The 26,474-nt window shown below is 43.4% G+C and overlaps 1 long non-coding RNA gene across 1 annotated transcript in view; it reads right to left on the bottom strand.

The window, feature by feature from the left end:
* Positions 1-2,827: 2,827 nt before the first annotated feature.
* The window catches only part of LOC135314801 (uncharacterized), a 223,270-nt gene continuing 199,623 nt past the window's right edge, over positions 2,828-26,474 (bottom strand). The window contains exon 5 of the long non-coding RNA XR_010374296.1: positions 2,828-7,349. This is a non-coding gene — a long non-coding RNA (uncharacterized LOC135314801). The remainder of the gene's footprint in view (positions 7,350-26,474) is intronic.

The following is a 26,474-nucleotide window of genomic DNA, read 5'->3' on the forward strand; positions in this document are numbered from 1 at the left end:
AGCAGAGCAGGGGGGAGCAGAGCGGGGGGAGCAGAGCAGGGGGAGCAGAGCAGGGGGGGGAGCAGGACGCGTGGGACGGCATCCCAGCGCACGGCCCATCCATCCCCGCGGGCCTCCGCGGCGGGAGCTGGGCACGGGCGGGCGCTCCGCTTGGCATGAGCTGCCTCGGCTTTGCTTGCATAAACGCGGCACTTCTTTGGCAGTTTTTTGTTGGTTTTTTTTTTTTTTTCTTTTTAAAAAATCCTTATTGCTGCTCCCGGCGGCGGGAGCCGCGGGGCGTTCGAGGCAGGCGGGCGGGACCCGCGCGGCGGCCGGCGCGGGGCGGGGCCTGGGGCCCCGGCGGCGATTGGGCGCCGCGCGTAGCAACAGCGCGCGCGGGGCCCACCCCGGCAGCGGCGCGGCCGGGCCGCCTTCCAGCGGCGGGTGCCAAGCGCGCGCCCTGCCAGGGGCGCGAACAAGGGCGCTTGTTAAAACTCCGGAGTTAAACCCCCCCCCCCCCCGTCCACAAACTCTCCTCGCTCGCGGTTAATGATCTCTTTCCCGTTATCACAGACGCTGAAGCTTCAGGGAATTGTCGCTTTTACAGGTTTCGGGGGTCGCTTCCCCTTCCGCCCTCGGTGGCAGCTCCCCGCCTCTGCAGGCCGGAGCAGGCGCCGGAGCTCAGTCAGCCGATTGCCCGTCGGATGCCGCAGGTTCCCTCCTCTCTTCCCTAATGGCAGAAACCTCTGCCTCCTGCGTTAGCACGGGAACGTGCGTGCTGGTGCTGTGCGTTTATGTAACTTACCCAGGTTACCACCTATGTCGCTCGCTCATCTTCTACCTCTTCGTTCATTTCAAGCCTGCTAAAGAAGTGGAATAAGAAACACAGAGTCTTAAATAGGCAAAAAGTGGCTTGTAGCTAGAAACCCTGTTTCTGCAGAGAAAGAAGAAAGAATTTCGGAATTCTCGTTTCCTTTCATTAAAGACATATTTCTACATCATATTTTTAACGTGGCCTTTCTTCCGCATTAGTCTTTATGATTGCTGAAGTTGGGGCAGAGTCAAACTCTTGCTAAGAAGAAATATGGACTATGGTTTTTACCAGCTGAGAAATCTCTAAGTCCATATTGTGACCCAAAAGCTCTTTTTTTCCCTGTGCAGGAGAAAAGCAGAGAAGTTGGAGCCCATTTCCAATGAACACCACGTGTGTTCAGGTCCCTGTGGCTTAGCGCCTACCCAGAGAGAGCTCTCGCCCTGGGTCTTGACTTTTGCACTAGAGGAAAAAAATGAATTTGAGATTTCTGCTAGTGGGGGTGTTGTTATAAGACACTTCGGTACAAGGTGAAGCCAAACAGCACCTCTTGGGAAATATTAAACACTTCACAGAGAAAGGCCCAAAGAGGCCAATACTGCAGCCCTTTTCTCACGCCAGTCATTCCATTAATTTCCGAGACGCTGCTCACGTGAGTGAGGCTAGCAGGGTCAGGCCTTTATTTGCACACAGTAGCACCTCTGAAGGTTAAAGGATGTCATTTGCAGCCATGATCCTGTTTCACTTCCTACCTCTACCTCTGATTTACTGGGAAACCTCGAGTAAATCACTTAACCTCTCTAAGACCAAGTTTACCCAAGTGCAAGAACATTCTGAGCTTCCGACAATATTTGTGAAGTGCTTTGAGGTCCTGGGAGGAAAGATGTACTTGCAAATTATCAGTGTAGCTGTTTTCATGGAAATAAATCTAAGTTTCTGTGTTTAAACGTGTCCCAGCTGCATCCCAACCTCATGTCGGCGTTAACAGTGGTTATACACCATAATCCTGCTGGACTTTATAGGAAAAATCTGCAGGAAAACAGCTTGAAAGGACATCTCACTCAGTTGCAGCCAGGTCCCTTGATCCAGAGAGCTGGGCTTTGGGCATGCTATATGGTGTACTTCATTCTCAAAAAAGTTGTATCTGATACCTTGAGGGATATGGTTCTGCAGCTGCATGCTTAAGCCACATCTGTAGTTCGCAGATGTGGTAGCCATGGTCCGTGCACTATTTGCTTTCTCAAACTACCCAAACATCCATTGTCACACAAACTGGGCTGGAGAAGATTTTTCTGAATAGCAAAGAAACAAGATGATGGGAACTCGTGTGGTTGTGTCCTAGGCAGAACTAGGAAATATATGAACAACAACAGGAACCACACAAAAAAAGAGAGTTTGGGTCAAGGTTCACTGCAGGGAGAAAAGGGAAGGGGCTTCCTTTTTATCTGTACTGGTTCTGCTTATCTTTTACTAGAGGTTGTTTTTAGTGATGAGGAAGTAGAATAAGAAATCCATTTGTTTTTCTCATGACACAGCAACATACATAACCTAATAACTCAGAATAACATCCCTTCTGCCCTAAAGAAATAATCTGGCAAAATTAAACCAAGACTTTATGCAAAGATTGCCCAATTCAGTAGTAAATTTCCACTCAACTGAAAAGGCTTTGGATAAAGCCTTCATGTGGGAATCCAGCAAATTGAAGCATCATAAAAGCTTGATATTAATTCAGGACTAGGGTCTTCTTAATTACCTTTCATTCATTAGTTAGGTGAGCAAAGTGCTACATATTTTGATGGGAATTTACAGGACTACAAAACAGGGCAAAATATCATGGCACATAAGGACAGCTGGATCCACCTGTAGGCCTTGAGCCACAAGTCAGACGATATGCATTGAAGCCCGATTTATCACGATGCTTTCCCCAAGAACGGCTTCCCCTCCTGTGCTGCTGGCTCCAGTGTGTTCAAAACAACTCCACCACCCTCTACAGTATGCTTTACAACCACCTGAAATTGTATTTTATTTAAGGGATACATACATTGTGTCAGTAATTCCTATATACCCATAATTGGTTTTATAACACCTGGTTACAGTAGGTAGTATAATTTGCCAAGAACTTGATACGAATGCATTTCAAAACATGCGTTATATAATCCATTATTAGAGAACATTGCTGCATCTGTAATTATGTTTGCAAATGCATTTTATTGAGTTCTACATAAAAGTACGCAGTACTGAAACCAGCTCTCAGACTGCAGAAGTGCATATATATGTTTTGCTTCCTTCCATATATTTCTTTTTTTTTTCTGTATAGTCAACACTATAAAGGGGAAAGTGCAAAATTTAGCCTTGATTTCCTATCAGACTCCAGGCCCTGATCCAAGCATCCTTGAACCTGGGGACAGTTCAGACCTTCACTGGAATCCTGTCATTTGTATCTGCTGCAGTTCCACATAGCAAAAGTGATTATGTGAGCTCTGGCTTCAGGCAGATCAGATCTTTTGGTGTCTTGTCTGCTGCTGACAGCACTGTGAGAAGCACAAATTACATTTGGTACAGGCATACATTTACCTATAGAACCCACACAGGTAACTAAGCTGGAATCTACTACAGCTAGTGCTAGAAATGTTAAATATAGCCTGATTTCCCAGCCTCTTTTTGGTAAGATATGGGCTAGAGAGACTCTGAGTTGATTGTCACATCCCAGATTGACTTTGAGTGACCAGCAGCTTTGGGAGGGCAGCTGCCTTCACTGCTCCTGATACCCATTTGGCTAAGTGCAAGCAGTGGAGCTTAGCATCTTGCCTACAGATTTCCAAGAACACCTCTGCTTTATGTTGTTAATTTGCAGGAGTCAGGTAGTTCAGACAGCAGCAGCATCTTTTCTCATACTGTCTTTCCAATAAACGCTCTCAGTCCAGTTTGATTATTTCATCTGAAGCTGAAGTCCAAGACCATCACAAGCCCTTACATATACTGAGCAAATATACTACAATGCTAATCTGTTGTGAGACAGTTATCTGTTGTGTACTTAAAAAATACAGAACGTGTGAGTTTTGGTGTATTTTTTTTCTCATGCATGGAAATACGGTAGAAATGCGGTAAAAAACTTGGACAAGGTAAATTAATTATAGTTCAAGACTTCTTCCATTTATGGTGAGCTTTCTCCTTCCTTCCCAGACCCCCAAGGAATTGCACTGTAAAACACTCTCTCTAATAGGTTTTATCTCATTTTGCCTTGCCTCCATTTTCTCCAGCTCCTCAAGTGAATATTTGTCTTTTCTACCTGCCGCCCAGTTAAATCAGCCTCGGAGGCAGTGACATATGCCAGATCGTGGGGGCTGTCACTGTAATTCCCTGTGCTCATATTTTTCTCCTCCTAGTGGGGCGCTGGGGGCAGATGTTTGGAGAAGGGACCCCTTTGCTGCCTGGCACACTGATGTCCTGATGTTATCTGCTAATTACAGGAGTCAAAATCCTGGCCCTGCTGACAGTACCCAGAGTTAAACAGCCAGCTTCTCCCAAGCGCAGTTGAGTGCAGGTGCTGGACGTTAGAAATGAAACCTTACACTCCACCATAGGGTGCTTCAGGAGCAGTTTCTTCCCATTTCAACTCAACTCTCTTGTCTAATTCCTGCCTGAAGGCATAGGCCTCTGCAAGGTGTGCGTGCTAATGCTGGTCATCTCCCAACCTTCAGACTTCCACAAAAGAGCTATTTTCCCATCTGGTGGAGGGGAGACAAACACCCAAGAAGCTGCGGCCTCCACCCCTACATTGCACGGATCATGATAGGCTCCAGAGCGTCAGTGACTCCTGATCACCCCACTGCACCACAGCCTGCCCACGGAAAATGTTGGTGAGACGTCATGAGGGACAACGGCTGGCCGGGTGGCACATCCCTTGTGGCTCCCTGCAATGGGCACTGGCTGCTCTGGGGCCACACCACGCTGTAGATAAGCCAACAGGTGCATATTCTGCACCTTCTGTCTTCCTCAGAGAGGAAGGGAGCTGTTGTCCCCTTCCCCTTTACCACAGACCTACTGTCCAAATCCACCTAAGTCAGGTTTTGAAGAGCCTGTGAGATTTTTACTCTGTGGGATATATGATACAACTCAAAGCCTTTTGAAATCAGTGGAAATGTCTCCATTGACTTCACGTGGCTTTCATGGGAATCTTGACTTTAAAAAGCTCACTGGGCCAAAACTCCAGTCCGTACCTAGCTTCTTAGAGGTGTCAGTAATTTTTCTGCCAACCTGACTAGGGAAATCTATTCTGCCAGCAGCTTTCCTCAGGAGTAAAGTGGAACCCTAAAGCTTCTGATGGTTTGCTAAAAAACCCCAGCTCCATAAACCTTCTTCCATCCCTGATACCATATGGAGCACCCTAATCTAAGTCTTCCTCAGGGCAGCAGAAATTTAAGGCTTAGCCAGGTGAAAGCTTGATAGAACAAATAACTATGATTTATTAGTGGGCTACATTTTGGGTTTTAAACTGATGTTTATCAGCAAAATACTGGAAGGGGGAAAACAGACAAATCACGGATTAGTGCAGGTGCAACGGCAGAAGCAGCCAAATTGTAGCTGCTGCCTGGTAGAGTAGAACAGACCATGCCCTCTCATTATGCTGCTCTCCCCCTGTGCCCAGATCAGGCGAGACCCTTACACACTGCTGTCCTGAAAAAAAATAGAGACTTCAGTGTTTCTTTTGGGAAAGATACAGTTCCCAGCACCACACCTTTCTTTTCCAGCTAGAACTTAACACCATCTCTAAACAGACAATGATATAACACACATTTCTAAGTGCAAGTGTCCAGGGAGTGGCAAATTGAAAGTTTGGGTTTTAGTTACATTAATAATGCATATACAAATGCTATTTGAAAAAAAAAAAAAAAAAGTGATACATTTTATGCTGTACAGTTTGTGGGGCAGGAATGGAAAGAAGAAATTTAGTTTTACATTTCCTTTGTAGTGCTGGGTCAAGGTGACTCCCAGCATAAGCTGGAACAACCCCACTGGCAACCTCCTACGCACCTACCTCATGTTGCTCCAGCTCCTCTCCCCAGCTTAGTAATTTCTCCAAGCATATCGTAGGGGGAGAGCTGGGAGAGATAAGGCACAGGATTGCCTATCCCCTCCCTAGGATGTCCTGGGGCGTGACATGGGGGCTCTTTCCACCTCTTTCGACGTGTCTCCTGATCAGAGTAAAGGATTTCAGTGGGAAAACTGTGCCTAAGGATGTACTTGTAAATCATAGAAGAAACTGCTGGAGCAGAGCCTTCAATTTGTTATTACTCAAAAGAAAGCAAGCAAACTGTTTCTACTGAACTTCAATGACCACACAAACTTGACATAAAAGCAGCATGCGAACATTTGTGTTGTAGCATGAGTTTACTCCAGCTGCACTGGTACAAGATGGCAGACCGCGGGCATTTGAATCCTGCACGGGTTAGGGAGTGCATGCCTGACTCTGCTCGCCAGCTCTGCCTTGTTTTATGAGTGCTTGATTCGCGCAGTGAAGGAAGAGTTTTAGCACAAAGGCAACCGGGAAATGAACCAGAACACGGCATCCTTTGCAAGAAGGACTGCTCACATGTACAGTTGCTTTTACTGGGGGCTGTCGTGACAGAAGACTGAAGTGATGCACTTGGGGATACTTTCTATGAGATGGGGATGGGCATTGCTTAACAAAGCAAGGCTACAGGCTTCCCAGCGTACCACTGTGCTGGCAATTAAATAAGCCTCTGAGCCACATGTGACTGTGCCTTAAGAAATTAGTGTGATTCAGAATGGTTCGGGTAGAGGAAAATATTCCCTTAAAGAGTCCTGCCTGGGCTCCTCAGTGCATGGAGGGTGGGAGAGGAGAGTTTCCCAGTCCTTGTGCAAAGGTGAACTCTGCCCAGAAAGAAGAAATCTGAGCCCACTGCAGCCACCTAAGGGCATTCCACCAACCAAAATGGAAAATTAATTAAGAGAGTGAATCATTTTCTGAGCCTTAGTCAGTTTTGTACAGCTTTAGTGTTCGTCTTTTCTGTCAGTAGAGAAGCTCTTGATCCAACACAGTGTTTATAGCCACGTTTCCATAGAGCCCTGGCGTGCAGAGCCAGCTTGTGCGAATGACCTGCAAGACCTGTTTATAGACCTCCATTACAGAGCCTCTCATTTTCTTGGATGATTATCGTAGGTGTCAAATAAAGCTAGATTACCTGTTTTATGTCTTAGAATGATAAGCAAGCCAAAGCAAGTCGTTTGGCTCATGTAGTTATACAGGTATACCTAGATATATGCATACATACATTATTTCAAACACTCAAGGCAATTTTACAGCCTTTCTTGTTGAGATTTCGAAATCTTTTCATTTTACCAAAACGTCCCTCTTGGTACGGCGATGCTGGAATTTCAGCTTGTCTGGCTGGTTTGCAAGAGTTAACAGAGGATGGCGCGGGCACAGCACAGTGGTTTCATGGCAGCAAGAAGCCCTTCTCCCAGAAGACTGGTATGGTCCTCGCTGATGGAAGGGGTATCTCCATCACAACATGGCTTGGCTCAACGGTGTTGCCTGCAATGGTAACAGGAGGTGAAGCATGTGCTGACAGAGCTCATTGCTGGGAAGCTTATAAATGATTCCTGGCACCACAGTTGGCAGTGGCCAGTGTTACCAGTCCTACCATTGCATAACATCTGTACTTTACCACAATCACCAAAACAATCAAGCAAGAAAAGCATGCTAACGCTTGTTGGAGAATAAACTCAGCAGTCACTCTAATATCACACACTTTTCCAGCTTGCAGCTCCACCTCCTTCTCCTTCTCTGCCTGGGACGAGTGGGCTCCTGCGCCGGTACCCGGAGGCCCCACCTTCCCGGGCGTGGTGGGGACCCAGCCCTGCTTCCCCTGGGCAGAGATGTGCTCAGGCTTTGGGATGCGCTGACTCAGTGATGCACGGCTGATTGTGAGCGGCAGTTTCAGCCAGCCAGCCAGCTCCAGCTAGTGTATAATATGCATTTACCAACAAACAGACACAACCACAAGCTTCTTTTATAAATGGATTCCAGAGCCCGGATGGCAGAGAGCTGGCTCGGGCTGAAGACTCATACAGTGCAAATGAGGGTACGTGGGAGGCCTGCGCAACGATGGCCTTTGTGCTCCCACAGCTTGGGTCAGCTAAATTCTCAGTGAAGTCCCATTCCTCAGCATAATCGAGAGATGCTCGGAGGCTGCTCTAATTAAAACAGATTGCCACAGCCCTGGGGAGGCTGTTATATGAAATGGAGTTCAGTCGGACCTAGGGAAGCTCTAGGAAAAACCCCTGTCTCTTCCACCTATTCTAATATATTAATTTATGCCCTCAAAGGATCCACTTCTCAAAGGTACGCCCTAAAAGCCAACAGATTCAAGTCCCTGCAGGATGAGCCCTAGACCAAAGTAGCCCTTGCAAGAGTCCTCACCTGAGGGCAGCTCACGCTCCTTCCCAAAAAACGATGTTCTAGCTGAAATGCTGCTCCTCCCAAACAAGGAGGCAATATCCCCTGAGAAGAGAGGGTGTCTCTTGCATAGACAAGCTATTCCGAGACTGCTGGGCCTGATCCAAAATCAATTGAAGTACATGGTGAGATTTTCCACTGATTCCAAAGAGGTTTGAATTAGGCCCAAACGTCAAAGCCAACACCATAAACTCTGCCTGGAAGCCAACGCGCAGCCAAGTACCAATTCCTCAGCATAGGTGTCATGTGCATACAGCAAGATACGCTGCTTACTCAGCAGGACGCTTGCCTTCAGCACCAGCTCCTCATTTCTCTGGGGATTTAGCTCCCTGTACTGCATTGCAGTTCTCAAATCTTCAGGTGACAAAGACATGGATAGCAGCACCAAGGTCCACAGCTGTGAGGAAACATCACAGCACTCACCACCAAGCAGAGACGGGGTGGGTGAGGAAGGACAAAAATCAACAAACCAACAAAGTTCCTGTATACAAGGAACAGGGTTTCCGAGCTCTCAGCCAATTATGTTAAATAGTGGAAAAATCTTTATTCCCCAACAACCAAATGGAGCAAAATGATGACACAATGGCCTCAGTGCTTTAATCAGCAGGACAAGTCAAGCCTTTTATTCCTTTGTATATTCCAGTCAATGGAAAGTTATTGCTTAATTAACCCCCTTGAATGAATACCTGATAATTAATAAACCCATATACTGTACCCCAAGGCTTTGAGTTTAAGAAATCTCTTCTGTTCAAGTACGAAAAAGAAAACATGCTGAACTAATGGGAAATAATTCTGGTAGAAGGCAAACCAATTAGGATTAGTGAATTCCATTTCATTTAAAGTTCCAAGATAGAGAAGTAATTTATCTAGTAAATTAATAGTGTTAGTGACTTTCCTAATATATTAGCAAGTCTTTCGTATCATATTAGTGAAAACCAAGCTGGCTAATACAATAAAAGACTTATTATAAAGGTATGAAGGTTACTAATGTGATAAGATTTTTGCATCCAATTAGTATTAAAAGAACGCTGCTCTAAAATGGACTTTTATATTTATTTATATGATTACCCAGCCTACTGTAGAGGCCACAACTTTTATCTCAGCAAATTACTAATTCTCCTCCCAGCTTTGGAGCTACTGTATGTTATGTTCCTCATGCAAAACTGCATGCATGCCTGTATCTGCAGATCTGCATGGATAACTGACCCAGATTATTTGGTCTGGCTGCATTGTGTTTAGCACAACACTACAGTGGTTTTGCATTCTCCCAACCTTGGATCAGCTAGAGACTGGTCTAATCAGATAGAGCAGCCTAAAGGCAAAACAATTACACTGAAATTATCATATGGCATCAAGCCAGTGCTCCATCTTGTCTGGTATCCTCTATTCATCAGTTACTAGATCCTCCCACCCTTCTCTGAAGCAAGGTGAAAAATACCTGCTGCACCGAGTTGACAGAATAACCTACTTGCTCAAGCATTTCTTCAGAGCCTAACCAGATAGTGGCTTCTCGAAAGAAACAGCAAGGTTTATGTCCTTTTTAAAATCCTGACTTATAAACTTTATTATAGTAATACAAACCCATGTAACTATCCCCAGCTGAGGCTATGCTAATGTGTCAGTGCGTTCCAGAGGTGACTTTTCAATGGCACAAAAAAGTATCTGCACTGGTTAATTTTAGAACGTGTTGTCTTTTACGCTGCATTATTAGATACTGTATGAACACAGCTTTCCTTCCCATGAAACACCTCAGCTACCTCGCAATACCGTTGCTGTGGGTGCAGTAGGAAAAGAGCAGATCTGCCTTCAGTGCCAACTGCAACCAAGGTTGCATGTGGTGACACACAAACATTGGAAAAAACAAGAACCAAAAAGAGGATTCGCTACATTTATTTGACCCATTGTTGTACAAATGGGTAAAATTTTGGAACTGCATGCAGTTAGTATGATTTATTCTTACCAACAGTTCTGGAGTATCTGCCTATATATATGGCTTTGCCGTGTGTTTATAAACAGTCTTGGGAAAGAAGGTTTTCAGATCATCATAAAATCCCTTCTTATGGGATTGGCAAAATTGTACCGAATCAGAAATGTATACATGGGTGCTTAGAAATAAATTGTGTTAGAGAATATAATTGATGCTATCTTTCATCTTTAAAGTTCCTGCAAGAGTAGTTTTCTGAAGTAGATCAAATTAGTAAAGTAGAAACAGATGCAGTCAATTGTCCATCGTTCAGGTCGAGGTATGGGTGATAAAGACTGATCACAGTCAGGGGATGTTAATGTGAGAAGATATATTCCTGCACATTCCTCCGAAATCAGAGCTGTGACTGATCTGATTCATCTCGTATCCTTAAATCACTGGAAATTGTCATAGTCTGGATTTCAGACTTATGTATTTCACCCCATGACAAACACAGCATCTTATACACCAGCCTGGAATTTTGCCTACGTTTGCAATACTCACACCGCCGTCCCTCCAAGCCAGAGATAATAGACACAGGTGTGTGCAGGAAAAAGGTGAGCTATATGTTGGCCGATACATGAGTATAAGGAGCTGAAAAGATTAGGATAAATTCCACCTAAGAAGACATTATGTACTTATTTTTTCCAGCCCCCTCCCATAAATTCAGACCAAGGGAATTCCGAGTGAAGTGCAAGGTTATTCTTTTAAGAACACTAAAAACTGCATCTTTTGCTGCAGCAATCAACCTGAGCCATCACTGAGACAACTGCTACTGTAAAATTTAATACAGAACCTCTACCCCCCCTGAGTGTAGGAAGAATAATTATGCAAGTACAGTAACAGGTATATTTAACTTAATAACTCATTTATTGCGCTTGTGGGGGTGAGAAAGGATCCCACATCATTAAACCAGCATATAGCTAGCCAAATTTGTTCATGGACCTCTTTTTGAAATGACAGATAATGGCCACATCTGGATGGAGACCATTGCAAAAAACTGAGTTATTTAAATTATTTCAGGGTAGAGGCAAAAAGGGGGAACAGGGACAGTGGAGGAGAGAGAGAAAGCCAGAGAGAAAAATCAGAACAGAAAAAATGGTAAACCGAAACAGAGACAAGCAGGACTAGGCACATTAGGTATCTTTTAAATCTACAGCCTCTATAGACCTTCATGGGAAGAAGGGATAAGGTAGGGAAAAGGCTGGGATGGAGACTTGGGCCATGGTAACTGGGAGCTGGTGGGCCAGGGTTTGAGCCAAGCCCCAGAGCAGACACCGAAGGAGTCAGCTCACAGGAGGCGCCAGCGGAGCTGCTGGAAGAGCAGCTGGAGAAGGAGGAAGATTACTGGAGAGCAAGGAGTCATGGATGCTGTAGGATGAAAAAAAAAATGACTGACTGTCAAACCGACACATAAAATAAGACAGCTGAAGAGGGAGGTCATGGGACCAACAAATACCAGGGTGGCTGTGGGGGCTGGGGAAAGCGAGAACAGTCATAGGAAATCAGATGATGATTTGATAAGGGAAATTCAGATTCAGAGGTCAAAGGGGAAAAAGTTGTTGCTGAAAAATAGGTCAAGGGAGCAGCCTGCCCTCATTATTTTGCTTTTCAAACTTTTAATTTAACAGTTACTAATGACAGTGCACAAAATGACATTTGTATTACCCTCCAACACTGATGTAAAAATAGGCATAATCCTGTTTTTGTGATGATTAATGCAGTGTGAAAAAGATAATTAAATGAGGCCTGGTGTACTTTTGCTTTCTATGCCTCACTGCTACCTTCCGTGGCTCCCGCCCAATCTCCTTGAAAATCTATTAGGCTCTGCTACCACCATTTTATCACTTTTCCTGCGTTAAGCTGGACGTGCCCTTCCCGAGCTTTAGACCGGGAGCAGTTCCTCAGAGGAGGCAGAGCAGGAGCGAGAGCCGTGGTGTGCCAGCACGCCTCCTGCCACCTCCTACTCATGTGATTACCTGACCCTTATATAAATTCCAGCACATAAAGTTTTTACTGGTAATGCTTACTCTTAATTAGCTAGTTCACGTAATAATAGCAACTTTTACCCCTTCAGCTGGTTAGAAAAACCTTTGGCAGCTGAGTTCACCATTGAAGGTGATGCACTTCACCAGCTCACAGTTTGAAATCTCATTTCTGAGAAGTATGGGAGGGGAACGGGGGACAGGTGTTCTGAAAACATTAAAAATACCATGTAGAAAATATTTGCATATTTGTAGAAAATAATTTTTTTTAAGTCCTGCTTTGGAATTTTATCTCTATATTTTTTTATTACAAAAATATATTAAAAAAAGACTTTCATAATTATTTTCTTTGCTGATGGCCTAGAAATTGGCTGGCTTTGATCAGAAACAAACTGCAGAAAAATGTCAGCTTACTCCTGGCATTGTCAGAAATGGATTTTCTTCTTTTGTGCTGTTCCATACATAATAAAATGCACATTCAAAATACATAATGGTCTGCTAGTTTAAAATTATTGCTTGATCTTATGGCTGTGGAAAAGCAGTGGAGTCAGCCAGTGTTTCTTTGGGGTGCATCAGCAGCAGAGGCAGGACTAGAACTGAAAACACTGCAATACCTCCCTCTCCTCCTTCCAGCTCCCAAAGCAATAAAACCTTTCTATGCTAAATTAGACTATTGATCAGTGGCTACCATTCCTAATGGACATCCTGTCTCTCATGTCTGGGATTAGGATGTTCTTTCTACTGCTGGATAATCTTAGACTGTACAATTGCTCTTTCTCTGCTAATGACTGACTACAAGAGGAAATATTTCCTGGTTGCTTATGTTTTTGTAAAATCTCACGAAGCAGGCTCACGTGAGAGGAGCTAGCAACACCAATTTGTGATCTAGTGCTATCTGATCGCATTCAGCCTAACTACCAGGGATGTGTTTTATTTTCTATGAAGGCATGTTACATCATTAAACCACCATCTGCAACATGTTATAAGATGCTTTGAAAATTCAAGCTATCATGTCATAATATTCATTAGAATAAAAAAAGAAAAAAAATAAAAGCCAAACCTTTCTTCCTGTTCTGGTGATGGTCAAATGATAAGCATGAGCAGAAAGTCACATCTGAAAAAGTGCAGCAGACTGAACATCTGCATCAAATACAGCCTACGTGAGCAAGCTTTTAGCTGGGGTAGCCCCAAACTTTAGCTCTCTGTGATAACATGAGAAATAGGGCAAGAGGCTCCTTTCCCTGTGACCCAACACCCACACATGCTCTCACACAACCAGATGAATATATGCCATGTGCTCGGTAAATCCTGCATTTTGGCCCAGAGCGAGCATGCAGAGCATGATGATGTGACAAGAGAGTCCTCAGAGCAATTTCCCCAGCTCTTGGCCCTGTCTGAGAGCTGCCAGGCAAGGAAGATAACTGCAATAACAGAAGATAGCCTCAATATTTCTCTGCCCCTTCCAGACAACTTCATTTTAGGGCAGTTCTTACAGATTCTCTGTCTTTTGGACAAGAAAGAAGCTCACACATTTAATTAATGCTTTGGTACCTCAGCTCTAATCCTGCAGTGAATATATCATTATGCCAGACTGAGGGCAACTTTAATCCAGTACATCGAAATCTCCAAAATTCGCACACAACTTCTGGGTGGGCATGCACCTATTCTAATTTCACCCACTTTTTTGCTAGTCTGAGAACACCCATTAGTAAGTCAGGCTCCCAGGCTACATCCCAGTAGCTAACTCGTGTGTCACAGGTTAGCAAAGGTAAAAAAGGGCCATGTCTCCAGTAAATGTAGCCTAAATCGTATCATGCTAAATGTCAAGCACTGGTGGTGAATTAGCAGCCCCGACACAAAGCTAGAGCAGTGGACATATTTGAGAGAGCTGTTAGTGCTCTCTCTGCCTTCTCTAAGTCCACAACCACCTTCCAAATGGATGTCAAGTAACGGTCTTTTTTTCCTTAAGTGTAAGCTGTTTTCTGTCATATTGTGGCCTGCAACTCAGCAAACAAGATGTACTATGGCATTATGAGATAGTGACAGCTGCTGAAGAAATGCTGTGTTATAAACATGCAACAATGCAGTGAACTGGCAAATCCATATGGCTGGGAAAATGAGGAGGAGGAAGAAGAAAAAATTATTTCAGAGTTTTTGAACAAAATAGGTACTCAGTAATTTGCTTTAGCTTACATGTCCTAATGACAGCTTTTTTCTTTAATGGAAAAAAGGTTTTGATACACATATATACACACACATATATATAAAAAATATATAGATATATAGTGTGTTATCTTTGGGATGACATACATGTGGCTGGAGAAGCAGAGGTGATATTTTCATATACTACCATATTTCTGCTTCATATTACTTCGAGTTCTTTGGCCGAACTACCAGTGTCTTGAATTGTCACGGTACTAACTCCTTCAAGCATAGCCCTAAAACCTATGTGCAGCTCCCCCCCCGCCCTTTGTCTGTGCAGATGGATGATCTCTGCACATATACACCAGGGAAAGGTCAATCACTCACTTTTGCAGTGTCATCAGTCACGGAGGATTCTGTGTGTGTCAGAATAAATGAGCGTGGACAGGATGGACATAGGACGTCACTGAGGGAGACCCCAAAGCCACATGGAAATGTTTATACAGCTTATATATGCCCTCATAATTGATGGATCTCAGCAAGCATACACATCCATTGCTTTTAAAAATGCTGATAAATCCAAGTCCATGACACACATTTCTTAGGAAAGCAAGTATTATGGCTTTTTGAAAAAACTGAATGAGGAAATGGAAAGTTGCAGTCATATCAATCTCCATTTTCAAACCTGGCTGCCACAGCTTCCTTCCCATTTCTGAACATAAGCTCCTAGCGAAGGTGGCACAGCTTCACGAGCATCGTGGCGATCCAGCCCCTTCTCGGTCCAGCATTTTCGCTTGGGCCCTAAGTACAAGAATTAAAAATCCCAGTTTTGCCACAGAGGTTTGAACTTGCAGCCCAAAAGCAGATAGAAACAGAAGCTGCAGCCTGTGAGTCTGCTCTTTTGTATGGCACTTTTCCATCCACCTTTAATCAATGATGTCTGAGAAATGAGGACTCAATGAGTATGCAGTCCAGCTCTGGCAACATTTCCCAATGCTCCATAATCATCCTCAGATTTTTATGGAGAGTTTTCTCCCCAGTGATTTTTTTTCCTTGTCATTTAGTGCCACAATTTCAGATTTCCTCTTGCAGAACTGCTGGAGTGTCATCAGTGCATCTATATAGAGTATGAGAATATATTTGGAAAGCTTATTTCCAAGGACCATTGGAGATGACTAACATTTTTACACTGCACAAAAGAAGAGAAAATAAATTTAGGAGTAGCAAATAGAGCCACTGTGTTATTTCCTTCCCTGTAAATAAATTACTGTGACACTTATATTCCAATCATGGAGTTGGATATCCAGCATCTTTGTGGGGAAGGCACACTGCAAACTGCCATAAAAGTTCACCCAAGACATTGACAATGAAGGCTTAAGACAGCACAAATTACAAGGAACATGAAAGAAGCCCTGCTTCCCTTGAAGACACCACCTGTTTAAGCACCTGGGAAAAATTATTCATAGCACTTTACCACTACACAGACAATAAAGATTCTATGGAAATGTCTTTGTTTAAAATCAACATTTACAGCCCAGATTTCATAGACGGCTATGTAAATCCTAACAGATGCAACAAATGCAAAATGACAGCTTTAAAAACATGGGCCCTGCACATCAGGCTCCAGCACAAGTCAAACCATTTCAGCTTTAGCATCTCGTACTTGGGGAGCTGAGACCTGAGACCAGAATTTTCTTCTTCTAATCTTCATTCTGGGTTGCTTCAGCTCAGGACATATTTGTATAATGAATTTTTTCCTGTACAGAACTGCCCTCCTCAGCTGAATGCCTATTAACTGGAAAATGGGAGCAGAACCTATCGACATTCATCCTAACGTTGCTATTCGGTTCTGTGTCCTTGCCCAAGTCACTCGAGGTCTGATCCTACAAGAGCAACCAAAACCTCTGTAGCTGCCCGCCCCCCTTTGCTGTGCACCATGGAAAGGGAGACAGGAGACAGACAACGGCATGACAACCCAGGTGATGTGCGTCCTTATGCCGTGCCTAGGAAGCACGTTCAAGCCTTCATCACTGTATTGTGCCTGATTTACCTGTCTGCAGAATGGGAGCCATAGTATTTCACATCACGCTTGATCACAGTTATAATTTAAAAGCCTTATGATGCTTCCACAGAAGTTTAAAATATTATGTTTAACAAGTACTGCATAATTTAATTTTGAACTATAAATTTTACAGTTACCTTACACTGCTTTGATTTGTTCCTGAGTCCTGTTTGAAGATCTTCTGAAACCAATTAACGGGTGTTCTCCAGCAATCTCATATAGACTCTTTTGTTGCTGGCACCTTTTTTGAATAAATGCTTCACCATGGTGGAGAAAGCTTTCGGCTGTATTTGGTCTAAGTGCACTGCACGCTCCGTAGATGTAACGGCCTCAAGTAGTACTGAGTGGCAGGAAGAATGGAGTCAAGGCACTTCTGACCCTTCCCTGAATCATTTTAGCATCCAACTAGAATTTTTCCCTTATATACAGGGAACAGCACTGTGAGGTCAAATATGAGTAAAGATTTCTTGTCTTGCTTGACAGCCATCATCATGGTACCCTAACCCTTACCATATAGCATGTGATGGTACTGCAGTAGAGTTCACAATTTCCGTAACACTTCTTTTTAGTCACGTAGGAAGCCTGATGACTTTTCTCTGCTTTCTAAGCTGAGGAAAATACCAGGAACTGTCCTCTTCCCACCCCCAACTTCCTTTAGAGAAACCCCAACAGTCTTCACAGAAATAGGAAATGACTGTTACCTTCTGGCTTGTGGGTTTTTAGGTTATAGCCTTCTTTCTTTCCTGTTTAAAAAGTTGACACTTCCATTTCTCTCTGCCTCCATCTTTCCAACTCCATTTGAATTGAATCACCTCTTTGGTCCCACTTCTAACTCCAGAGTGTTTCAGTCACCACGAAAGAGATGCCGACAGCTAAGACCATAAAAGAGCCAAAGGAATGAGTATGGTCAAGTTTTGGTGTTTTTATTACCAGAGAAATTCTCTACTGTACCCCTTTCTAACATTGCTTGCCCAGAAAGAGAAAAGCTGGTGAAGGGACAAGGAAAATCTCTCCTGGCTAGAGCAAAGTGCTGGCCTGTGGGAACAGGGTGAGTGGGTTTGTGGGGCGGGGGTGAGGATTTTGTCCCTGGTTTTCTGGAGTTTGCACGGACATCTCAGGCTCGCAGAGCTATTGCTACGAAAGTTGCTCCTTGCCATGTTGTAAAGGAGGACTATGTGGCTTCACAAGAGCACTATTCTCAGGGCGAGACTGCTTATACAAGGAGAAAGTCACCATTCGCAGTGGCTGCTGTCATAATTTTACACCACAGGAAAGGGACTAAAAAGAGCAATTAAGATGAAAGTTGCAACATTCTGAATTTTTTTCAACTGCTTTTTTCACTGAGTAAAGATAAGTCCTTAAAATACTGTCTAAGAAATCATGCAGTCATTTAGTATTACTTGCAGTGCTTTATGTGGAAGATTTTCCTAGTATTTGGTTGAGGATACAGTCTGCCCTGGCAACTGTTGTGGCTGGTTACTTTTCCAAGTGAATGAAAACACAGATACAGGCAGAAGTCACTGCAACCACTGCTGCCTCATTTACCTCGGCAGTCAGGTTGCTACTGGGACAAGTGCTCAGTTTTATACAGGAAATACAATTGCAGGTGCAAAACTTCAAGCTCATGTTTACACCCACCAGCGGGAGGTTCGCCCTCTTAAGTGCATCTGTCTATGTGCAAAGCAGTGTAGAAATTGCCGTAATAATGGTACCTTCTCCAGCGCATACATGAATATTACAACGTCCCTTCTGCAGAGAAGAAAGTTAGTGCAGGAGTGAAAGTACATAACTTCAGGTCGCAGCCATGAAGCAAAAAAAGCCAGTTTTCAGGAGTTCCTGCTCCTTAAGACCAAGTCTGCTTCTCCGTTTTAACTTGCTTTTAAAAAATAATTAAAAGTATTGAGAAACTTTATAAAAACCCACAAGAAGCTTTAGTGAATCTATTCTATATTTATTTGTTCTACAGTTGCCAGAAGGTCTTTCGGTCTCCTTGTCATTTTGCACTATATGACCTAAGTAACACTGATATTTATTGCTCATTTCCATTTAGCTCTTTGAAGACCAATCCACTTAATGATCAGAAACCTCACACAATTTAGCAGATAACATCACTGCAGAGACTTGTTGGGAAGCTTTAATAAGTAAAATGAATACTAAGAGGTGGGCTGGGGTGATTGCTGTGTTTTAATCCTAGATGATAAGAATCAGAGTCATACCTGCCCATTCTTGCTCTGCGATTACAGAGACAGAGCAGTTCAAGTGGACACAAATTTTAGGGGATGTTGTTATAGTGACTACCTCAAGCACTTGTAAGACACACATTATATAATAATACCTGCCCTTAGTGTCACTTGAATTTACCCACACACAGTTTCTCATGGAGTAGGTGAATCCTGTTACCTCTGATCTGCAGATGGGAAAACCACAGTGACCCCAGCCCCAGCAAGCCCCAGGCAGCCCTAGCCAGGCAGGGCACACGCTGCCAGCAGCCTAGCACTGGTACCTCCCTCCATCCTCCCCCAGCGCCAGCTCAGGGACCCGACCGCTTTGGAACAGGTAATTGCATAGGCCACAGTAGGTAGCTGGCGCAGGAGCTAGGGGAACCTGAACAAGGGTGACTTTTATGGATATGAAATACTTAGATTATAAAAGGGTGTGTCATGGAGTACAAAAGGGGGTGTAATAGAGTACTGCCTGGACACCCAAGCAGTGAAACTCAGTAACTTGTTCAAGGTCATACAGGAAATCTATAGGGGAGCAAAGAGGAGAGTCTGGTTCCTCCTAGTCCTTAGTTCATGCCCCAACAGCTGGACGTGGCTCTGTGACATATGGAAATACGCCTTTAGTCCCACTGCAAAATGCTTCGCATTACAAACTTCCTACTGTCCTCTGAGAGTGTTTTATTTGTGGAAACTTGATCAAACCAGTCTCTATATAATAACCACAGAAAGTTGTTTTCTCATAAAATTGTAAATAAAGCAGTATTGATATTATTGTTATAATCTCTCTGGTCCTCAGTGACAGAGTGACCCCCGTTGGTGTACGGAAACGGAGCAATTAATGACTAATGGACCGTTTCCTGATATGCATATGCTGCAGCCCATCTTTTGTTCTCAGGTCTTCAGGGACTATCTCTTATCACAGGTCTTTTCCCCTATGGAGAAACACTTGGAGGTTGCTTTAGGTAACACAGCAATGGGCAACTTTCAAAGCCAACTTAAAGAGTCTTTTCAGCAGTTTTGAGTATGCTATTAGTGGATGACTGCATAGGTAAATGATTTGACTCACCCTCAAAGAGTTTTAGGGTTAGAAAATCTTGGGTTTCAGACCTCTTGTCACGGAATGAAGCAGCAGGCGTCACTACCTTATTGTCATGAGCACCTTCATGTCTCATTTGAAACCACTGGGTTCTGTTCTATAACCTGTGGTCTTTGCAGGAAATATCACTTTGAGGGCTGAATTATGACTCGTTACCAATCACAAAAGGCCAAATCCTAGGGGGTTTTTTTTGATTTTGGGGGATGTTCCCCTTTTATATACAGATGGCACTGGAACATCAGGTCCCTGTGCATAAGGCAGGGTTTTGTGGATGTGCAGTTCTTCAGTGAGCATAAACCAAAGTAAAACCAGATTGAAAACTTTCATTACCCAGCAATGCAAGTCACAACAGCAGGGTTAAATCTGTTTCTGTTTAGACAATATCTGGAACAGCGTTTTATTATACAGCCTGTAAAGCACTGCCTGTGCATGGGTGGAAAGTACATTGTCTCCTTAAATAAAGAACTGGGGCAGGATTGTTTGGCACTTTCTTTTTTCTTCTTTTTTCTTTAACCATAAATACAAAGTAACCATTTCTCCATAACATTGAACTCTTTGTGGCCTTCCTAGAAACAAAAAAGTAGCCAAAAATAAACATCTACTTAGGATAAATATTAACTCAGAGACCTTTAAAATATGAATAGGCTCTGCAATATCATCTTTTCCCTGATAATGCAAAAGCCACCCCATGGGGTTTAAAACTGAGGGATTTCAAGGCTTCAGGGTGTCTTATGATGCTCAGTCTGAGCAGGCTGAATGCCAGGCTTTGTGAAGGGCTCTGTCTTAAAAGACAGAGTCGTAATCGCTTTCAACTTTTCTAATTCTTCACATTCCTTCCTAGCAAAATAACTGTCTGCCTTATAATGGCAGAAACATTTGGACACTAAAAGAAACAAACAAAAAATAATCAATTTTCAAGGTCCACTTGCAGACAGACTGTTTATGAAACATTTACTATTCAGTTGCAGGAGAAAAATCTCATCTTAATGTCAAAAGGGGAAGCATGGGAATACTGCAGAAAGTTGTTTGGTGGGGTGGGTGTGGGCATAGAAACTCTCCTGCTCAACAATTCAGATGACTGACTTTTCCAGCAAGTAGATCCCACTTGTGCCTCACCCAAGAAAATGTGAGTTTTCAGCTCTGTGGAGCAAGGACAGGCTGCCACCACCTCTCACACAAAGCAGGACATGTTTGCTGCCCTCAGAGGGGTCAGTTTAGCTTGTAGAAAGAGTCCCCGTTTCAAACAGGCCCAACCCTGACCGCATGAGTAGAGCTCACCCCGCTGTCCAAGTGTTTCTCCTGGGCTGGTTTTGGTTTCTGAACCCAAAATCTCCTGCTGGGTTCTGACTCACATATTTTACAGATTTCCCACTGACAGAAGGCAAGAAACTGAACTTTCAAGCCAATCTTTCTGCACAAGGCCCATTCTCAGCTTTCCCCCACGTTTTGCACCCGGTTCTTGCAGCAGCAGCTTGACCACATGGCCCCACACCACTTCCAGCCCTGCGCGCCCTGTACTCCCCATCACAAAAGACTGACACAACGTGGAAATGCTTCTGATTAAAACCTCATGGATTCATCAGTCTCTACTGACCACACTTCTGATCATAGCCAGTCATTTCTCTCAAATTATCTGTCTCCTGCCCATGAGGTTAGAGATTGAGTATTTTCTTAGCCTTATCGCCTCTTGGATCTGGTTTTGATCTTTATCTTCTATGGAAATATTCTAAGAATTAAAAGAAAAAATACAATAGCTTTTATTGCCTTAATTTAAAAGTAAGACTTGCTCTTCAATTCCAGTTAAGTAATTCATTTAAATCTTGCCAGAGATGTTGAAAAACTAATGTGTACAGATGAGAAGCAACTTTTCTAAAAATACGAATGGAAAACATCCAGTCTTTCCTGTTATGTTTATAGTTTTTCCCTTACAGCATAACATTAAAATTACCAGCTCTCATGTGGTATAATTTGGTTACATCCCCTAAAGACACGTGAAAGTAGTCCCAAAGGAACTGTTTACTTCAGTGAGAATAGAAGGTGCTGAGTACATCACTTGGGAACGTTTAGATTTTGGTCATTAGTGGGTGGAATATCAGTTTACTGCTTAAAACTCCCCAGACCTCCCTTCCATATGCTTCAAGATGGAGCCAGGTGGGGTGGCCCAGCTCACATGCTACTCTTACATGGAGTTTTCATGTCTCTAGGTTTTGGGGTCCATCACCTTTGCACATACCAGGGAAATGAGTCGTGAAAGCAAAATATAGATATCCCCGGATTAGTGATGCGGTGAGAGCACTTACACGAGTGTAGTACATCCATGGGTGAGCAAAGACCAGAGCTCAGCTCTCCTGTCTCCGACAGCTGCGTAGAAACCACAATGTTCCTCTTACTATTCCCAATCCAACGAGCAAAAGCTTTCAAAAGCCTTCAGTAGTGGCCTAGCTCTGCTGCCCTTGGGGCTAATGCCAAAACTAGTGACATTTGCTTGAGGGCTTTGGAAAACCTGATCTGCTGCTCAACAGCTGCTGAAGACCCGCTTTGTGCATTTTCCCTGTCCGTATTCAGCTTCCTCCTGTCCCTCCGTCCCTGGCTTAGGAAGAGCTGGGCTGCACTGCTGCTGTACGCTTGTGTTACCCCATTTGGTTGTGGGCAACGATTTCTGATGCGCAACAACAGGAAGAATCTAGAATAAACACATTAAGCATTTTAAATTTGCAAGTAAGCACACAAGCTATTAAGCCCTGATAGAGTACAACAGATAAGTTCAGTGCTTAACTTTGAACATACAAATAATACCACTGAATTCACTTTAACAAAATTGTGTTGCATGCTTAACATTAAGCTTATGCTTAAGTGCCTGACTGATGAATTCTCTCCCTGTGTACTTTAACTCAAGTTCGTCGGGGGTCACTTGATGCCATCTTACACAGATACACACAAGAGCGCAGCTTCTCTAAAACAATACACTGGAACCACTTTTCACACACTGGGAAGCTAACAGGTAGGTGCTGAGGAATTGTTTTCCCATTAAATATGACCCTCGATTTCTATCACTGCCTTTATGGACAGCTTATCGCCTGACAAGCTGAACCCGCAGTTCTCGAGATACCACAGTTTCTGGATGTCACCTCGGGGCTGCCAGGGTATGGGCTGCATTACCAGCCCTTAACGGAGAGGCACGTACAGGAAGGATATTTCTGAAAATTTGTATACAGACTTGCTACAGTTGTTAAACCAAACAGGTGGAGCTAGAAGAGTCATTTTTTTCTAGCTGGGTGTTACACATTACACTTTCATGGTCTCCACATTTTAATAGCAAGTTTTGTCAGCTTCATAAATTGGTCCATCACAGGTAGGCAGAAGACTTGTGGAAAGCAGAAGCTCTTTTGTATTGCCTTCAGGCATTTGCTTTGAAATAGCTCTGCTGCATCTGTATAGATTTGAAACGGGACATCGTAGGGGAGAAGTATGAGCAGATTGTTCCTACAGATTCACTCTCCAAGAAGGAGTCAAGGAATTCATTCTCTGTGCAATCACATGGATTTTAGAGGGGTGCACTGCCCTGATAGGGAGAAGTTATTCCGTGATTCTTTCATTATTCAATCTACGTCACTTTCCTAGTAATTTTTCATTAAGGTCACTTCACATTTGTGACTGTAACAAGAACTGATTTCTAACTAGTACCACACTTTTCAAACCACCACGACTATAGAATTTGCACAAGTACCAGCAAGGACTAATTTTTGACTTGCGTTACTCATGGAAGGGAGTAAGAATCTTACTCAGAGCCAGATACAAGCCCCCAGCTCCTGCCCTGATGAACAAACATCCCAAGTCCAGGGATATGTCCCAGCTCTGTCACCCGGCTTGTTGCTGTAGACGAACTGATATAGATGAGCTGCAGATCCCCTCCCCTTGCTGAAGAGAAGAAACTGTGACCCGTACAGCGATCCTCCTCTTGTCATGTGGAACCCCTTACCCAGAGCTTGGTATAAAGGCTCAACCTAATCCTTGTAGCTGTTTCTGAAGAGGGAGTTATAAAATCCAATAATTAGCTGAAGCAGCTAATTGCTGATATTCCATTGAATAAAAAGAAAACAAAATGCTTTAATGACCTGTGTTGCTCACTGCTCTAAATGTATTTTTAAATAAAGCATGTGTCTTATTGAACACATCTAATATTGGGCCTTATAGATTCAGTATAAATAATTAGACCGGTCTCTCTTTAGACAAATTATCAGTAGGGAAAGCTTTAAAAATATTTTCTCGTGAAATACAGTGCTATTTCTTTAAATAAAGGGCTCTGGCAGTTCTGTGAGGCAGTTAGCTTAGCACCATTAATACAGAATACAGTCTATCAGCATTTAGTGAACTCTCCATGACCCTGGTGGAAAGTAACTCCTTTAGCTTATACTTATGAAAAATATTATTTAAAAATGCTGTTGAAATGTAAGCATCATTTATAGTCAGTGTTAAACCAGAGTGATATTGCCAGCTCCATCAAGCACTTCACCAAAGATGGGGACCGCTCATCTTTTCTCAGGGATGTAGAGGAACTCTGGGTGCTGAAAATGGGAGCTTCCCAAAACGTCGCAGTTGTCTCCTGCTATGTGGACTCACAAGTTTCTCTTTTATTCACTATGTATTTCCCCTTTCAGCAGAAATATCTTGAAATTGGCCTATACGGTAAGTTTTTTAATTCACCTGTTTTTTGCAACAGAGCAATGAATGTGTGCTATGCACTTGAGTATGTCCTGATGTGCCAAGACATAGCCTTGGAAGGTCACGGCTCCTCCCTTGGAGAAGGGCATCTTGGTCAGGAAGGATCTGGGAGAGGAAGTCCAGGGCTGTGTCTGCTCTTCCTGCCTTGCGGAGAAGGAAATTTTAATACTTCTCTGCCAACAAAAGACAGTAAGTGATTTCTTTTGGTCATCCAGACACACAGATCTTTGGCTTGCTGAATAAGTATCAGCAGTACTAGCCACAGAATTATGCCTGCCTGTAATGGCCGTCCACCAAGTATTACATGAGATCATATAAGGATATAAGCCCCTTGAAGAAGCAGTTTCAGGTGACTTTTTGCCATGATGTGTAGCTATCTAGGTCCAGATCCATAGCACTACAAGTGCCCAACTAAGATGCTTAAATTAGGATATTTGTTACCTTGGTCTCCTTTTAGAGCCAATGGACGGACAGGCATCCACAGAGAACAAAGGCACTTGCCCAAGGTATCTCTGGGAGTGCCTGTCTCTCCGGACTGAATATATAAGGGAGATTATGTACCTAATTTAGGCTCCTAATTTAGACATGTCATTTGATCCAGGCCTTAGGCCAAGCTTTGGCAGTTGTGAACTGAACTCAAGAAGCTCTCACAAGCTCCTTATTTGTGTAACGTTCAGGAAATACATCTGGCGACAGGGGATGAGCCCTCAGCCCACAGCATCGGTGCTTTTGTGGATCGAGCATACAAGGATAGCCTGTGTGAACCTTCTGTGACAGAAAAAGGGGTTTTCCACGTTTGGAAGAGGGCCACCACTGGAAGCTGAACCTGGCCAGACCAGTTAGCAACATATTCATGATAAACAAAGCAGTGCATTGCTTGGGCCACTGGCTGATTATAATAGCTATGAAATTACCCAATTTAGTTCACCACGTCAATAAAATTTATACGAAAATACCACCAGAATCTTGGCTAGCGTATGGATAACTGTATGAAAGTTACCCAAGCCAATGTGACAACCATTTAAGAGGACTAACCTCTGTCATACGGTTTTCATTTTATGTGCATGCTATACAAACACAACCACCACAAATATGCATTACAGGCTGCTTGGGACTCACTACTGAGGTGAATTAGCACTGTAGTCTGACCTGTTGAAAAGCTTAACCTTTAACCTGCCAGGCAATGGCGGTTGCAATTTGCAAGCCATTCTTATGTTGAGTGGCTGAAAACATACTTATTAACTTGTGTAAAGCCATAAATGAAATGGGTTGGGTGAGCTCAGCTTACTTCCCAGTTCACAGACCATGTCGCAAAACACTACCACATGTTCAGCAAGTAATTCAGCACGAGGACTGAATGCTACTGCACTGTGACCCAAATTCACTCTTCAGAGAAAGAAGAGTTTCTTCTAATCTGGAGTGAAAAGGACAGAATTCAAAATTACTTCCTTTTTAAGTAACTTCCCACTATGCTTCCAAGAAAAGGAAATTCAAAGAAATTATTTGAAAAGAAGTCATTTACCCTCATGAAAAATCTGCATAAGCTTATAGCTTGAGAAACTGAAATCCTCTGCGTAACTGCACTGATGTACTTATCATTAGAAGTATGTATTTCCTCTCACTGCCCACTGGTGAGTTTCAGCTCTGTAGGGCGAAGCATTAATTCACTCACTTTTCCATCTCATCTGCAAAGGCTGCCAGTGGTGCTATTTAGGATTAACTGTGGAGACGGAGTTGGGAGGTGGACAGAAATGTCATTTCCTACTCACAGGTTTTGCAAGATTTATCACTTATCAGTTTTTTCAAAGATGCATCATTTCGGGATGTGAAGCTCTCCCATGCTAGACCTGCTCTTGTCTATCAAGTGAAGCCAAATCAGGAGATAACCCAGGTTTAGCAAACTGGATGTTTTGTAATGGAGATAGCTGGATAATAACTATTTCTAGATCAAAGTCAGTGACTAGGCGTTGCTCTTGGCTTGTTGGCTTTTCTGTCTGACTGTATAACCA

Source organism: Phalacrocorax carbo, chromosome 8, assembly GCF_963921805.1.
Source record: "Phalacrocorax carbo chromosome 8, bPhaCar2.1, whole genome shotgun sequence".
Classification (NCBI taxonomy): domain Eukaryota; kingdom Metazoa; phylum Chordata; class Aves; order Suliformes; family Phalacrocoracidae; genus Phalacrocorax; species Phalacrocorax carbo.